This window comes from Miniopterus natalensis, chromosome 8, assembly GCF_054644295.1.
Source record: "Miniopterus natalensis isolate mMinNat1 chromosome 8, mMinNat1.hap1, whole genome shotgun sequence".
Classification (NCBI taxonomy): Eukaryota; Metazoa; Chordata; class Mammalia; order Chiroptera; family Miniopteridae; genus Miniopterus; species Miniopterus natalensis.
In genome coordinates, this window is record NC_142088.1 from 50,059,232 (window position 1) to 50,077,704 (window position 18,473).

The 18,473-nt window shown below is 34.4% G+C and overlaps 1 protein-coding gene across 9 annotated transcripts in view; it reads left to right on the forward strand.

Annotated features, from left to right (window-relative positions):
- Nucleotides 1-10,046: 10,046 nt before the first annotated feature.
- The window catches only part of LOC107541990 (bromodomain adjacent to zinc finger domain protein 2B), a 294,279-nt gene continuing 285,852 nt past the window's right edge, over nucleotides 10,047-18,473 (forward strand). For 7 of the 9 annotated variants that reach the window (XM_016220936.2, XM_087819826.1, XM_087819830.1 and 4 more), the window contains exon 1: nucleotides 10,047-10,808. The gene's annotated coding sequence lies outside the window, so the exon portion shown is untranslated. The remainder of the gene's footprint in view (nucleotides 10,809-18,473) is intronic. The other 2 variants (XM_087819831.1, XM_087819833.1) reach the window with 2 other exon arrangements.

Below are 18,473 nucleotides of genomic sequence, written 5' to 3' on the forward strand. Positions count from 1 at the left end.
TGAAACCCAAAACCAAGTGACATGAAGAAAACTACAAGATAGGTCATCATGAAGTTGTTCAAAACCAGTGATAAAGAGAAAGTCTTGAAAGCAGTTTGAGAAAAAGAGATACAGCCCTGGCTGGGTGGCTCCACTGACTGGAGCATCGTCCCGATATGCCAAGGTTGCCCAAGCCAGGGCACATACAAGAGTCAACCAATGGGTGCATAAATAAGTGAAACAACAAATTGAGGTTTCTTTCTCTGTGTTTCTCTCTCTCCCTCTTTCCCCCTTCCTCTCTCTATAAAATCAACAAATAAAATTTTATAAAAAAGAATAGTTATTCTTAAAAAAAGTTACATGATCTACAGAGCAAAAAATACAAGAATTTCAGCAGATTTATCATAAGAAACAATGTAAGCAAGAAGACCATAGACAGCCATCTTTAAAATCCTTAGAGAGAAAAAAACTATAAACATAGAATTCTGTACCCAGCAAAAATCTTTAAAATATGAAATTGAAGTCTTTTGTAGGTGTACAAAACCTGGAAGACAAGTGTTTGTTTTTATTTTTAATAAAGGTGCAAAGTTAATTTAATGGAAAAAGGATAGTCTTTTTAATCGAGCTGGAAAGATTGAAAATCCATATGCCAAAATAAATTTTAATTCACATTTTGCATTATATGTAAAAAAATAACTCAAAAATGGATTACAGACCTATGTGTAAAACCTCAACTATAAAATATATAGAAGAAAACATATGAAAAGAAGAAAATTTTCATGATTTTCCACAATGATTTTCAAACGCTGAATCTATAAAACTAAAAATTGACAAATCAGTTTCCATCAATATGAAAAATAAACTCTGCTCTCCAAAATATACTCTTAAGGTAATGAAAAGACCAACCACAGTCTGGGATAAAATATTTGCAAATCATAGCTGATAAATAGATTTGTTTCCAGAATGTGTAAAGAACTCAAAACTCAGTAATAATAACACTTACAACCCAATAAAAAAAAAAGGGGGGGGCAAATAATTTTAACAAATACTTCACCAAAGAAGATATAAGGATGGAAAATAGCATATGAAAATATAACACCATCATTAGTCATAGGGAAATTCAAATTATCAGACACCACTATATATCTGTTAGAATGACTAATATTGAAAATATATACACCAAATTTTGGCTAGAATGTAGAAGATCTGGAGTATTCATTTATTGCTGGTGGGAATATCAAGTGGTATAGTCACTTTGGAAAATAGTTTAGCAGTTTCTTTAAAAATTAATATATACCTTCTATATTATCTAGCCATTCCCTTCCACGGTATACACTCAAAAGAAGTTTTTAAAAAAGTGGTAACATACCTCCACATAAAATTTTGTGCATGAGCATTTTAAACAGCATTATTTATAATAGCCAAAAAGTAGCCATTACAATCCAAATATCAACTCATAAATAAAATCTGGTATATGTACAATGGAATATAACTTAGCAATAAAAGGGAATGAACAATTGATACATGTAACAAAATGGATGAATGTCAAAATAACTACACTGAATGGAAGAAATTAGACAAAAGAGAAAACACACACACACACAGAATGCTTTAGGTTTTTTTATCAAACTTGTGTTTGTAGCCCTACCTGCAGCCAACCTGTAGTTGCAATTGTTGAAGAATGCAGTTTTGAGATAGTCACTGATATTTTTGTTTAAGTAAATGAATAAGATGAAAATGAAATGACAAGTTTTTCACCATTGATCTGAGTGACTTCTTGCTAATTTGTTAATGGCTTTCAAAAATTGGAAGATTTTTTCTTCCCCCATTTTTGTGCTATTTCTATTTGCATTAACATTTTTTCCATCACTTTCTTAAGTCTAGACTGTCAACAAAACATTAAGTTATGCCTTGATGCGTAGTATTTGCAAATTTCCAATATGTAAACATTCCCACTGTGGTCTTTCAAGCTACCATTATGACATCACTGATCACAGTGTTGGGAAGAAACGGGAGTCGCACACTACTGTATAGTTTTGTTTGCAATACTACAGTTGGACATAACTTCAAGCACATAGATGATAGTAAAGCATAATAAAATGTATGATGAGTTTTGCATATTTATTTGTTTTTACTATAATTTATTTAAATTTGAAAATATTTATGGTAATGACTGTGTTTAAAAACCGGCTTATAAAATTCCTGAAAATTTAACTTTTGACTTTCAGGAACTTGTATGACCTGGATTCGGCACATTGTTTTCCATGGGGTGGGGCTGTGTATAATCTAATCATCCTTATAAGACTGACTTGGATGAGCAACAGTCTGTTCATTGAGTTAACTCAATCAACTTAATTATATTCATCATTATTGCCCCTCGTTTTCATGGAGGACTGCTATGCAAAAGACCATAAAAATGGTTATATAGTTGCTATACAATTGCTTCAAAAACTTTGATATGTTACTGTAATGTTTTAAGTTCGTCTTAATGAATTGGTACCTTTCTTATTTACTAGATAAGGAGAATGGTATCATATTCCTTTGTTTTGTTGTCTGCCTTGAAACTCACAGGGAAATTGTATGTTTGATCACAGTAACTGTTAGTACAGACCAGTAACATTTTTAAAATTATTTTTTAAAAAATGAAATCTTAAGTTAAAATTTTAAGATATATATGTGTATACATATGCATGTGTTCATATATACTACATATAATACACACATACATATATATATAGATACAAAAACAATTTCAAATTAGGTACCCTAACATACACTTGATAGGAAATGTTGAATAAATTCTTAATTTGTTTCCTTTATTTACCAATTTTCAAAATAATAAGATTGTTTCCTAGTATCCCTCAGAGGTGATCAGTGAATGTTTTGTAAGTCTCATTATGAACTCATATATTAAGATATATTTATTATGTTTCAAGCCATTGTAGTTATTCATCTTTGACCAGTGGGAGCCACTTCAAGTTGACCTCTTCAAATTGGTTCTCAAGACTTTTAACATGATCCCAATAATCTTTGATAGTTTTCATGCTTAATGGTATGATAGGGTATTTTAGGCTTATTTTGGACAATTTCCTATCCTAAACCTGGACTCAACCTTTGCTTTAAGGAATTCTTTTCAGAGGCAAATGGTGTTTAGAGACCATAATCTGGGTACACAGGTGTCTGCTTCTTGCTACTGCAATGGTCCCTTTTAAAAAATTTTTTTAGGAATTTACAGTAGGTTAAATTAAGAAATGTATTTTTAAATATAAAATATGTAATAAGTTCATTTTATTATACCCAGTTCCAATTCAGGATCACAGTGTTCTTATGTAGCTCATTGATTTTATATCTGTTTCTTTTTTGTCCCATAACAAACATTAATTTCCAAAAACATGACTTTTTTTGTTTGTTTTTTCTCAGACTATGCATGCAACAAAATTACAACCCCAATTAATAGCAAAAAAATTTGGTTAGTGATAATTTCAGTTACTGTTTTTTTGTTGCTGCTTTAAATTTCTTTTTCTTTGTGTATATATACTATGAGGGATATACTGTTGAAATTAGTGTTTGTGTGTTCTTTTTAAAAATTGTGTTAAATGTCACTTGGAATATTCTTCTTTGTATGGTTATGCCACCAACTCCATATGTAATTCAATTCATTTATTTTATTTAGCTTTCATTTTGATGGCATTGATTTTTATATTAAATTTGTTTTATAATTATGTAAATTATTTTATATGGTTCCAAAATTACATCTACAAACGAGTTTCATGAGAAATCTTCCTACTATTGTATCTTTACTACCGTGCTCCCTTCCTCCTCATAGGTAATGGGTGGTTTTTTTTAAAGATTTTTTTATTGATTTTTTAGAGAGGGAGGAGAGAGGAACATTAATGTGAAAGCTACACATTGATCAGCTGCCTTCTACACACTCCCCACCTCCCGGGATAGAGCCCACAACCCTGGCTTGTGCCCTGACCAGGAATTGAACTGGCAACCCTTAGGTGCACGGGACCACACCCAACCAACTGAGCCAAACCAGCCAGGGCTTTTTTTTTAAGGTTGTGATTTTTCCTTTGATTTAAAAAATTAGGTAAGTATGTAGATGAGTAATAGCATACTATTGATGTTTTTCTCCACCTTTTTAAAATTAACAGTCTATACTGACTTGACTGTGAAATACTTTATACTACTTACATTCTTCATTCCTTGTTAATAATTGCATAATACTCCACTGTGTATGTGTACTATAATTAATTCAACCATTTTCCTATAAAGGATACTTGGAATATTTCCAGACTTTTCTATGACAAACAACACTTCAGTGAATAACTTTTTATATACCTATTTTATATATTTTTTAGTGTTGGTCAGATTGTTGGAAGTGGGCTTTGCTAGTTGAAAAATGAATGCGTGCGTAACTTTACTACATACTGTCAAATTCTCTCTTGTTGGGGTTTTCCATTTTTCACTCCAACAAGCGATATTTGAGAGTGTCACTTTTTCCCACAAGTGCCTCAATCACAGGCTGTGTTGTGAAACTTTTGGATTTTTGCCAATTTGTTCGGTGAGAAATAGTATCTCAGTGACTCTTAATTTGCATTTCTCTTATGAGCAAGATTGAGAATGTTTGTATTTAAAAAGCATTTGCATTTCTTTTTCTGTAAAATATTCGTTCATCTTTCTTGCCGTTTTCCTATCACGGTGTTTGTTTTATTCATTTTTAGATACTCTTTATGTATAGGGTTATTCCACTGTCTCCTATATAAGTTACAAATATTTTTTCACAGTTTCTCATTTGACTTCATATTTTGCTTGTGGTATGTTTTATAACCGTATTACACTACTGGCCATACAACAGCCTTTTATTTTCATGTATTGAGATTTACCAATATTTCACTTTATTGCATCTAGTTTTGATCACTGCTAGAAAAATTTTCCCTACTCTCCAATTATAGAGAAATTGACCCATAATTTCTCCTAATACTTGTGTTATTCAAATTTTTATATTTAAATATCTGGTCTTTTTGAAATTTATTCTTGGAACAGATTAAAATCTTTTTCTTTATGACTACCCAGTTATACCACCACTTATTAAAAAGTCCATCTCTTCCTCACTTCTTGAAATTTAGCTTTTATTTATGTTAAATTTCCATATGCTCGTGGATCAGTTTCTCAGTCTACTGGTCTTTTTTTCACATGCCAATGCCAACTGTTAAATTATAAAGAATTTAGAGCATATTTTAATACCTGACATGACACACACCCACCATTCCCAATGCTCTTCTTTTTCAGGGTTTTCAGGCCTTTTCTTGTTTTTAAATTCCAAATGAATTTTATAATGAGTTTGTGCTTAGAATAGTGTTCTTAATCAGGCGTGTTTATCAAAGCACTGTCAGAGTTTTTTTAAAAAAATAGATTAACTAGGTCCCACCCCAGACCTAGTGAATCTCTGGATATTGGGCCTGGGTATGTTCTGCCTGGCTGGGTGTGGCTCAGCGGTTGAGCGTCGACCTAGGATCCAGGTGATCGGGGTACATACAATTCCCGGTCAGGGAACATGCCCGGGTTGCGGCCTGATCCCCAGTTGGGGGCATGCAGGAGGCAGTTGATCAGTGACTCTCTCATCATTGATGTTTCTATCTCTCTCTCCCTCTCCTTTCCTCTCTCTGAAATCAATAAAGATATATTAAAAAAGAAAAGAAAAGAAAAAGAAAAAGTTCTTTTAGTTGATTCTGAGATTCTGATACTCCCATCAAAATGACCTGTAAAGTTCTAATTCCAGACTACTTCAGGATTTGTTTTCCCGTATGTATTCTGGAGCTTACTTAATGACTCTAGTATTTACCCAATTCCCTAAGTCAGAAATCTCGGTATTCTTCCTTCAGTTCTTCCTCTTCCTTTTCTGTTTTCAGTTGATTGCCAAATCCACATTTTACCTAAAAAATATTTGTCTTTAAATTTCCAATGCCACTGTCTATTACCATCTTTCTCAGGGACTGTTAAGCAATCTCTTCACACTACAGTCTATCGTCTGCACTGGCTTCACAGTTATTGTTCCCTAAAAACAAGGTCGATCATGTCACTCCTTTGCTGACCTTAGTTGGCTCTCAGGATGAATCCAACCACTTCACCGTCAGCGGTACATCGAGTCTTTCACTCTCAGGTCCAGCCTCTGGCCTCCTTTTCCTCCTTCTTCCCTAGTACTCCACACCTTACACTGAATATTACTGTTACACCGAATTTTTCACAAGTGGATGGATACCAGACCTAGGAGCACTTTGTATTTAAACTTACGTTTTCTTTCACTTAGAAGCCAGCCCCTCCTCCTTCTGCCCGGTAAGCTCTAAGTACTTGAGATGCAGTTCAAAAGGCATCTCTTTGATAAAGCTTTTTTTTAGACTGTGTCAGAATTAGTTGCCCCAACCTCTGTATTCTAGCAAAACTTTATCATTTGTATCTTTATAACATGATTTATGTGAGTCTCTAATCTCCCAGGAATTCACACTTTCAACATCAACCAGAATGTGAGCTTTTCATGTTTTCCAGCCCCTAGCAGAGTGCATAGGATATAGCAAGCACTCAAATGTTTGTTCAGTGAATAAAAACAAATAAAGCTTCATTAGACTGTACTGATGAAACCAAAATAAAACAGGACAGTGGCCAGCTTGTTATACTATTTAGAACTCTCGTTCTTTGGTTTTTTTGGAGTCAGACTTCCTAGACTTTGTTCTCTGTACATGGCAATTCCTTACTCTTTGAAGATTCATGTGCAATACCTATAGTAGTAAATGAGGTATCTATCTTTATATCTCCTTATTTATGAAGTTCTGTCTTGGTTCTAAAATAGCTGCTGCTTTAAAAGAAGAAAGTGCAACAACTGAGTCTATAGTGGTGGCATAATTAGTCTATGGGATAGGTATATATCATATATAGAAATAAACCAGTAATATTGGAAAAGATCTGTTTGATCATTTAATTCTTTACAATTCTGTACATGATGAAGTACTAATTTAGATGATGACCTTAGGCAGAAGACTAAATGCTATGGGAGCCACGTTGTTTTATAACAATAGAAATTATTTTCTTTTTTCCCCCCTCAACTCTATGACTATGTTGTAATCTCTGAGATGATCAAATGTGATAACATGAAAAAGGGGAAGGTATCCTACTAAAATATAATTAAGTACAACTTCTTAGTAAGAGGGTATTAAATATTGGAGTAATCCAGTTTTAAATTTCTAGTGTACCATTATTTTTAAAAGTCGGTTTTAAAAGTATAGATTAAATTAGAAAATTATTTGAATCAACAATTCCAAATTATTTTAGATATATTTTAGTATAAAATTGAAGCTTTTATTTTATTGAAATATAGAAATTCATCTTGTGAATTTTAGATGGCAATCTGCGTGACTTTTTCACTTACCAATTATTTTATTAATTGATTTACATTTAACTGCATTTCATCTTTGAGAATGTTGCAAAAATATTTTCCAAACTATATAAATAGCCCTTGATGATGATAAAAATATATTTTAAAAATATTTTAAAGACACTAAAATCAAGTTATTCATCATCACCACTTTTATCTTTAATACCATCATTTGGAAATCACTCTTATTTTAAGTTACCTCGTCATTTAACCAAGGAAAAGACAAGTTTGTTTTGTATGTGGCTTCAACTTGAAAATTTATATATACTCTTTTAAAAAATTTTTGAACTGTGGTCTAAAATTAACCAGGAGAATGGTAGGAATTTTTAAAATATAAGTTTTTATATAAGTTAATCACTTTCATTACATGTGTACCCTTTTTTTGTTTGTTAGGCATATATCTAAACTTTAATAAGTGAATTTTATTACGTCAAATATTTTCCCCACAGGTTTCTTCTTTAGAAACAATGCAATGTAAGTTAAATATCCTCCTGAAACCTACTGTTTGGAAAACCAATGTGCCATCTTTAAATCCAGTATTATTTCAAAATATTATTCTAACCAAAAATTGAACCATGCTTTGCAGTGTATCTTAAAAAATATTTAAGTAAAGGATATATCCTTAGTGAAAGAGGGCAAAGGGAGTATAAATGGCGGAGGAGAGACTTGACTTTGGGTGGCGAGTGCACAATGCAGCATGCAGATGATGTGTTATATAGTTGTACACTTGAAACCTGTATGATTTTATTAACCAATGTGACCCCAATAGATTCAATTAAAAAAATATATCCTTAGTTATTCAAGTGTGCCATTTAACTTATTTCAAGAAAAATGTTTTAGAGGAATTTATTATGAAAATTGAGAATTGAATGTAGCCCCTTTTTATCCTTTCAAAAGTGAATGTTTTTAACAGTTATGCTAGTGGGATTACACAAACTGTCAGGAATGGATCGTTGAAATGTTATAATACTTCACTCATATATAGAAATATCAGCGAACGGCCTTGTTTACTTCCAATTGTTTTAAAATTCTATTTGAGCAATGACCTCTATTATATAAACATGCATGAACTTTTTTGCACGTTAGTTTGGATGGAATATCTAAATGCTAGCATTTACACTTATATTTTAATCTATATTTTTCTTCTGAAACATTAGTAAATTTTGAAATTGTAGAACTGTTGACCCAGTCATACATGTACAGAGCTTGGCCTCTAAGTTAATTAAATATGAGTTAATAATATATTAAAGGAAATTATTGTCCTTATTACAGTTATTAGGTAGTTACTCAAATTATAGCTTCAAAGGAATGCAGAGCATGGAAAACTCAGGATTAAATTATGCATTTGAACCTTAGGCCAGCTTTTACTGTACAGACAGTTTTCTGCTAAGAGAGAAATTGTATGTCATTGAAATTAAATGCTTTTCTGGGATGGAAGGTTCCAGTTTTTAATGAAATTACTGAGTGTGGTGTAGTGAAATGATTAAAATCTGTATTCCGGGAATGTGGCAGGGAAAAAAATCAATAAGTGCTAGCACAGCTTTGCTGCTCAATGTGAATCCTGAGAATGAAATAAACTACTACAAAAATAATAATTAAAAACATATCAGCACATTAATTTATTTAGCATCAGTCTCCTGAGACATCATCTTTACTAATTTTTAGCATATATTTTACTATGTAATGAGCAGCCTTCTTTTCAGATATCCCTATTAGACAGGCAGTATTTTCGCCCTTCCCCCAGTGCTTCAGCATTGCAATCATTGTACTTGCACTTATTATGTTACAAATGACCGAGGTAAGGCTGACATTCTCAGTGCATGCAAAAAGACCTAGTCTGCCAAGCTTTCTTTTTTTTCCCCCTAATGAAGCAGCTTTGTGAAATCTCCCCATGTGTTAATACTAATGAAGATCCTCCAGCACAATTAAACTCACAGCCAGTGGCTGAAGAGGAAACATAAAACAATAGCATCTTTTAAGATACATTTGTCCACATACATATGTACAAATATATATGGTCAAATTATTCTTCTAAAGCTTGCCTTTCCCTTGCTCTTCATCCTGAAAATTAAATTGTGCCATTTTTAATTATATGAACTTTGAGACTTTGTGTTGTGGGGGGAAAAACACTACCTCAATGAAAAATTTAAAAATTATGTATTTTTTCGGGTAATAAAGCATTACCAAGGTAAAGACTTCTTTTAAAATCATTTTTAGTAAGCTATAGTGTGTGTGCCGAAGGAGGGAATGTGCTGTACTTTACCTTTAGTTTAACTTTACTGTTTTCAGGATGTTGGAATTGGTAAAAATAGGTAAAAAACAAAGTTGGAAGAGATTCTGGGGGTAGACAAACAGCATACCTCGTGTGTAGTTTAAAGATGGAGCGATGGGCTACCATTCTTACTTTGCTTGATATTTTTACAAGTTTTCAATTTCTACAATTAGCTATCCCCCCAACCTCTCAGAAATTGGGGGAAGGGGACTACTACTGAGATTATCTTTTACAGTATTAATTTACAAATTTAAGACGGTTTACTATTTTCAAGTGTTTTATTTAAATTTTAACTCCGTGCATAAACATTACAGCCAGTTTAACTTGCCCGTGTTAGGATAGTAGCGTTTAATCCAGGAACAGCCTTGCGTCCTTCCTTTTATTTTCTTTTGATTTCCAAACATCCACGAATTCTTGGCATATTTAGTTGGCTTGTGGACTTCGACCGAATTCTGAGTTTACGGACAAAAAAGTTTAGGTGGAAATGGTTAATCTATGCTCCCTATTCTCCAGTTTACGTTTTTGAAAAATTCCGTTTTCGATCTCAGTTTCTGTCCTCTCTACTTTTAAAAGCAAAGCAAAACAAAACATTTAAGTTTCCTAACTTTTTCCTGGGACTAGGAACGGTGCAAACTTAAAGCTACAGTATTCTTGGGAGGAAGAAGCAACCCCCTCCCTCCCTTGGCTCCTTTAGGAGCTGATAGGTCATTTATTATTGGAAGTGAAATGGTATAAACAATTCTCTCTCTTTTTTCCCTTGTTAACAGCAACTTTCATTGTTAGAGAGAGGAGAGAGAGAGAAGCCTTGTTGGTTGACGTCACTTGGTTCATGAAGCCTTCGCCTAGAAGTGAAGCTGCTGAACAAACCTTGAGAAGAATCATCTCCTGCTTCAATCTGCTGCTGGATAGGAACTAATCAGAGGGAGAGAGGCGGAAGACGGAGCAGGAGGCGTCCAGGCTTTCCCGATCACAAATCTCACCTCCACTCCAACTCTAGACTTTTCTTGCAAAAATAATAATAGGAATAAGGAGGTGTTGGGCTTTCCAAAAACAAAAATCGTAACCTTCAGCCATCTGGGGAAGACAAAAATCCCACCCACCGCAACTCTCAGTTCGAAAGTAAAGGTGAGTTACAAATCCTCGGGTGTGAAGGGTGCGGGTGAAACGAGAATTCCGAGTGTTCTAGGGCTGGTGGGAACCGAGGAGGAGAAGCTGCGCTCCGGCGAGCTGAAGACTCCGGAGTTGCTACCGCGGCGCCCGCCCGCCCTGCTCGCCCGCCGCGGCTGTTTACTCTCGCCGGTCGGTGTGTCTCTTTGTTGTGCTGGCTGCGAGGCTGGGGTGGTGGTCGGGGTCCCGAGTGGAGTTTGGGGGAGCGGGACGCGGAGCCGCGCGGCCCGGGGTGGGAGGTGGGGGGTGCGGTCTCGGGAGAACGTAAACTTTATTCCTAGCTGCGGGTGCGGGACTTCGGCCGAGCAGGGCCGCGGGGCCGCGCTCCCGGCGGGGCCGCCGCGGCCGCGAGCCCGCCTCCTTTGTGCCGGCCGCCCGGCTCGGCCTCCGGCTCGGCCTCCCTTTCTTCCTCAGGCTCCCGGCGCTCGGGTCGCCGCCAACAGTTTCGCCTCGTAAAAAAATCTCTGGCACTGTTGAGATCGCTGTTCCGAACCGGGAATATCCGCTGCTGCCCCCTCCTCGTCGGGGTAGTTGCGAGATTACCCCCCCACCCCCACCCCCACCCCGTCCGCCTACTGCTGCCCTTTTTTGCCTCCGCCCCCTCTTTCCTCCAGGACTGATTAGCTGCGCTGCCACCCCCCAATTCGGGCCTCCTTTGCTCTTTCGCGGGGTAGCCTGGAGCTGTGGAGTTGAGAGGAGAGGAGCTGGGGTGGGGGGCAGGTGGGACGGGGGAGCTACCTGGGAAGAGCTGTTTGTCGGTACACACAAGGGTGGGGGAGCGGAGCCGCTCCTGCAGCAATGTCTGTCTCGGAGCAGCTCTTCCCCGGGAACCCCCGCCAGCTCGCAACTCTTCTTCGCTCTTTCAATCCCTGGTCTCTCCCCCTCCCCCCTTTCCTTTCGCGGCTCCTCTCCCCTTAAAGTAGTTCCACGAACCCCAGAATTGGGACTTGGGGGAGGAAGGTAGTGTGTTTCGGAGAGTCAGAGCTGGCTCTGCTGTTTGGGCGGTTTTCTCCTCTTTTCTCGCTCCGTGTATTTATCTTTTGTGTGTTGCTTCCTTATAAAGGGAGAAGCAGCTGCAGTCCTTGGCCGAGTTGTTGAAATTTATCCCTTTGTGTATATTACAATATCCTCCATTTTTTTCCCTCTGCCCTCTAAACAACAAGCGTTTCGCCATCTTGGGCAATTTTTATTCCCAAGTCTCTCTCTTTATTTTTGAGGAAGGGAAAGAAGCCTTAGAAAGGCAAAAAGTGTGTCTGGATAAGACTCAAAGTTTAGGGAATGTTCAGGGGGCTCAGTGACGTCATGTAAACTTTATCGAGTATTTGTCTGTCCCAAGAGTTAAATTTTTCTCTTAAAATTTTCCCTGCTTTAAAGGACCGTGTAACTTACTGGTTAACGATAAGTTATACTGTTTATTTTTGTGTTCTGTTTTCAAAATGAACTCTCAATGTCTACACATTTTATGCTTTGGTAACAGGTGGAAAATTATGTGGAAAAAAAAAATGGAATAAACTTTTATAGTGCCTTGGTCTTCACCTAGCTCTTGTCTACGTGCTTTTTATTCTTTGAGTGTTTCAAGTAGTATTTTTAATCATCGTATTCCTTTTTTTGTTTACTTGGTTTTTCTTTTATCAGCTTGGTTAATATTTAGGTATACTTAGATTACCTAGATCCCCTTTTATAATTAAATATTCCATTTTATACATACGTGTTTACATTTTGAAAATATGTAACTTGAAAATACTTGGAGATAGTGGATACTTTTAAAATTTAGTAGCAGATACTAAGTCAAACGACCGGCGAAAACGTGGCTAGTATTTAAAAGGCAGAATTGATTTAAAAATATATTTTATAACCTCAAGCCATAAGCTTTGTCAGCCATTATGAAAAGATAAACAATAAAAACTAGTGTTTAAATTTCTTGTCTAAAACAGTTTTTCACCTCACAAAAGTTCAGTTGGTCACATGATCAAACTTAATGATACACTGACTGGTATATAAATAAGAGGCACTGTAAATTGAATGGGAAAGTGCAATTCTGTCTCCTGTAGTCATTTGCAGTCAGCATATTTACTTCTAACAGGGACATGAAACTGTCTGTATTTAATTTGCATTCTCTTTGTCTTCTGGGTTGGGGAAAAGCATTGACTACAATTAACAAAAAATAATAGAAACAATTCTGAATACACTGAAAAGGTTTCTCTAAGGCATGAAAACTTGTTGTATGTGGTAGGTTTTTATCTCTGTAGCAGTCTTGTTTGGTGTTATCTGCTATGCTTTTTATCTAGGAATTTGCTTTATGTAAAATGCTATATAGAAAGCTTGACCGAATTGAATGTCTGCCATTTATGTGAATTGTAGGTAGGTAAAAAATGTTTAAATAGTTAAAAGCACATAGAACAGATGGTTCTAAATTATACATGCAACAAAGGACTAGAAGATTTGGCAGATTACAAATGGCAAGCAACAGAGGATAAGCAGTTTAAGAAAATGGTAGTTAAGTATATTTGATGTCTCACACCTATTGTAAACACTGTACACATTGTCACTGTGCTGCATAATCAATAATTTGTACCACATTGAGGCACTTATAAGTTTCAGATAGAAAAAAGTAAGATTTACAAATGTTTGAAATGAATGGTTGAATGTAGAATTATTTTAAGCCTCTGATGACAAGTTGTGTTTTTTTTTTAGGAAATCAAATTGTATGCTTTTAAAATAGGAAGTTATTTATGAGAACTTAATGCTATTGCATTCATATAATGCTTTGGAGAGAAGTAGATCCATATTTTGAAATCCAGAGAATAGTGTCTTCACTGTTCTCATATGTTAAACTAGTGTTGAAGTATAACACATTTACTCTTTCAAACACTACTGAAAAATATTTTTAGACTACTCAGCCTTGGAAATGCATTTATTAGATTTACTGTTGACATAATTTATTAAATACTTATTAAATGAAGGGTATATTTTAGTATTTTTGAGTTTTGTGCATAACATAATGATTTTTACTTGGTGAATATAGTTTACTCTCAGTTTTAAAAATGTAGTTTTTGCCTTTCTAGAAGAATCTGAATAATTATAGTTACTATTTTCAAAAGATATGGGATAATATAAAGTATTCAACTTGGCAGAAATTTGTTTTTATTTTTATAAGCCATTTATTTAAAATGCATATAAAATGCTTATATGCATAACTATGGACACAGACATTGGTTTGGGGAAAGCCTGGGGGTGGGGTGGATGCAGGGTGGAGGGGATCCATGGAAAAAAGGGGACATCTGTAATACTTTCAACAATAAAGATAAATTAAAAAAAAAAATGCATGTAAGACTGTAATGGAAACCTTGGAATTTTAGTCTGTTGTCCTTTCTCCTATTTCTTTGTTTGCATGTTTATTAGAACTGTACTGTAAAGGAGCAGATGTTTTGCCAAACATCCTGATGTGTTGCTTTTTCTTATGGGAGTGCATAACTGTTCCTTCTGATGCATCAACTTGACAGCTGGTTGATTTCATGGAGCTGCTAAGAAGCCATTAGTGGTGTCATTGAATTGAAACAGAACAGTCACTCCCAGCTTGAACTGCAATTGTTAATGTCTTTGTTGCTACTTTTGTGTTACTATACAAGATGTAGGATATTACAGTTGCATGAAAGTTCATGTTTTCTGTCTTATCTCCTTGAATTAGTGAAAGTATTTGTTAGAACTTGATTACTTTTAGGTTTAAAGATTTCTTAAAGAAAGATTTTAAGTTGTAGTTTCTGAGTTGTTTTTTACCTAGTCCTAGCTAGAACTACCAAAAGAAGATACGATTTGTCACAAACTGAGTAATGTGGTGATTTTGACTCCCATATAAAATTGTATCATCAAGGTTTAATGATATTTAATATACTTGATATCCTGAGGTATTAATTAAATTACCTAGTTAGGTAATTTAAGAGTTTTTTTAAATTATAAAGTTAAATGTTTCATACCATGAGGTTTTAAAAATATTGTGCTTTATTTAATAAATATTTACTAATTTGATTAAATATTTGTTTAAACTTTTGTTGCAGAAGATAATCAGAAAAGAAATATTGAGGAAACACAGCTTTGTGTTTAAATTTCTTTTTAAGATGATGAAGATATTATTAAAGAATCATCAATTATTTTAAAAATTGAAATCATATTTATTGCACTAATAACTTTTATTGATAGTTTCAACTGTCAAACTGTGGTATTAAAATGTGTCAGATCATTCCATTGGTGCTTACGTGTGTTCTACTTTTTCTGATTATTTGCTCCCTTTCTTCTTGGTGGGAGAAGAGATAATGAAAGAGGAAAGAGGAAGAACAATGATAATCCCAATAGAAAAGACACATTTAAAAAAAAAAAATCTGTAAGAAAACTTTAGGATGATAAGTTTAAGGATGTAATGTAGTTTATCATTCTGGTAAGAGATTTTTCTAGTTCTGATATTTATTGATTTTTAATTTTTAAATCTTTATGCATTTAAACAATTTTCCAAAGAGCAAAAAATTTATAATATTTCAAATAAAATAGTTTGCCTTTAAAATACTTAAAATGTGAAATTGTTGATTAGAATATGTAATTTGCTGAGTTAAATCCCATTAAAAGGACTTTTACTATACAATATAAATAAAATTTGAACACTTATAATACACTGTTGAGTGATTCCAGGATTCTAACTTCCTAAAATCGTAAGTTTATAGATCATACATTACTGAGACTAAAGCTAAGATTTATATGCTTTCTCCACCCTTTATGTAATAGCCATACAGTTTCTTAAAAAGAAAATCATTACTTTAGCCTATGATAAAATTTTTAAGAAATACAGTTACTCATAACACATTTGTGTCAAGGCAGATAGTCATATAAACTAAATTGTGGTCAACTGAGTTGTATATTAAATGAAAACTTTAAAAAAAAAAAATGCTTAGCTTACTTTTAGAAATAATATATAGTCTTAATTGTAATGCAAATAAGTATCCCATAATTTTAGTAGAAATTTTTTCCTCATTGAGTTTCTTAAAGGAGGGCAGTTCTAATCACAAGAGTCATAAAAAGTTTAAACTTTTATTCATAAGTATTTAATTCATATTAACTTTGACTTTTTGGGCAATAAATATATTTAATTAATTTACAGTCACATATGGAGTTATAAAATATTGACAACATCCTTGCTGAGGGAAAAATTAAATGAATTTACATGACTTTTAAATCAGTTTTGACTGTTGTGTGATTTGTGGTAAGTCAATACAGTTTGAGATATAAAACTTTTAATAGTCCTGATATTTGTAAGTTTAAACATTGAGTTTTTAAAATGAATAGGCTTTTATAAGAATATGAGGTGAAAATGCAGTTTTATCTCACATATTTAAAAATTTACTGCAGAAGATAGGGTGTTTTCAATTTGTTTTTTAAAATAAACACTTTTAAAATAGTTGTTTTTATAACATGGAATTTGGCTTGTACTTAGGTTTTCGAATGCCTTTCATTCAAAATAAAAATTGTGTTGGTGATGATACTAATATTGAAGGAAATATATAGATAAGAACCTTCACTAATTTTGTGTGATCACATGTATGCATGTGTATATAAGGAAAAAGGAGCATTTGGTTTGAAAATAGCTATGTGTAGACATAATTGTGTGTTTTTCCTCTGTTTTCTCCTCTTAACACTTTTCCACAAGCATGCACTCATTAATCAAAGACGGTGCACTCCTGCTGAGGGCAGAGAGGTTCATCAAATTGGCAGTCAGTTTGGTGTAAAGAACGGTGTACTGAAGCTCTTAACTCACTGGGACATAAATAAATCTAAGGTCTTTGTATGCAAACCCTGGAGGTTAATACTGTATAATTCAATGTCCTGTCTTTGTTTTTATGATTGATGTTTTTAAATGTTTCAAGCTTGATGCAAGTCTTCTAGTAGGTCAGGTCTGACAATCTGATTGGCTGAAGTAAGAAAGCATTAGGTTGTCAGGACTTTGAGTATGCTGCAGAGATTTTGATTTTTCCCCCCCTACAAGATCATTGTCATATTGCCTGAGCTGTTATAGGAATGTACCAATGATTGACATCCCCTGCTGTGATAATGGACCCAGTGCATGAAATGCCAATAGTTTGGTCCTATTTGTTCCGAAGCTTACTGCTATTTGTATCCTTAACAGAGCTAACATGTAGAACAAGCAAAACTACTGGGATTTCTCTGTAGAAATAGTGCTGGGATTTGGCTTTAACATGAATTGGTTGCATATTCATAATTTAAGAACAGCTGGTTACAGCAAGCACATAGTCATTTGCAAGCTATTATAAACCATTCCACTCACACATGGAGTCTGTGCTTGGTGGATTTTTTTTTTTTTTTATTGATCTACCTGCATTTAAAATCTGGTCACTGCTGCCACAGAAGCTCTTCATTTTAGCTGTGTTTGCAACATAGAACAGCTTCAATTTTAAATATTTAATTTAAACTAAATGCTGAATAAAATGAAGAAGCTCTGAAGGAACGAAGTGTAAAAGGTCGATAATATATTACTCATCATGTATCCCATCTTGGCCAAAACCAAATAAACCTAGATTATACAACCATTGTAAGTTTTGGAAAATATATTTTATGATTTTGTCCTTAGATAATAACTGAGTTATCTTTGATTAGAAAATATTGTTAATTATATTTTACTAGTTATGTATAGTTTTAGGAAACAACACAAGCAATAGATTGATTGATTAATCTGTAAAACAATTTTATCTAATATGCAGAAAAGTGACTACTTCTAGCTTATGAGTGCTGTAAGGCAAAATAGGAAGGAAAATCAACAAGACATTTTAATTGGATTAGAATAATGCTAAACCTAAAACTAGAAAGATAGCTCTAATTTTTTAGAAGGAATCTAATGAGAAGTCTCTTCAGATTTTTGGGTCATTTCTGGAATATTAAGCACAGCTGTGCTCTTACAGTATTTAAATGATAATGTGTAAACTAGTCCATCTATGATAGTTTCCTGCGTGTTGTGCTGCATAGTAGAGACCAAAAGGAGAGAGAAAAAAACCTCTATATCCCAGGCTGTCAGTGAGAAGAGTGGGAGCAGAAAAAGTTAAATGTGATTTCACATATCCTTGTAGGAATCACAGGGAGCTCTAGCTCTGCCTTGATTTGTATGTTAAAATAAGTGGATACCTGAGTGATTTACAATGATGCTGATTATGCTGAGCTTTCCACACAAAATAGCGTTAGGTGGACGTGCATGCATGTGTTTGTCCCCACGCTGGATGATGGAGTAGCTTTCAGCACTTCAAGGTTGAGTACCAGGCCTAAGAGTACATTTCACTCTTTCTTGGCTTCACAAATGGCTGGATATGTTAGTAATATAACAGAATATATGGCCAAATTTAATCTAGCTGATAGTAGGCTGTACTTTTTTTCTAAATAGTAAATTCAAAGGTTATTAAAGGACGATGCTTACATTTGAGTTTTGAGTTGTGTCGGATAATAACTTTGTATATACAGTTAACGTGCCGCTATTGGAGGTTAAATTAGTCATTTTGTGAACTACTCTATGCCCTTTCTCCCCTCTCCCTTTGATTGTTGTCCCTTCAGCTGTTTCCCTGCACTTTAGTATCT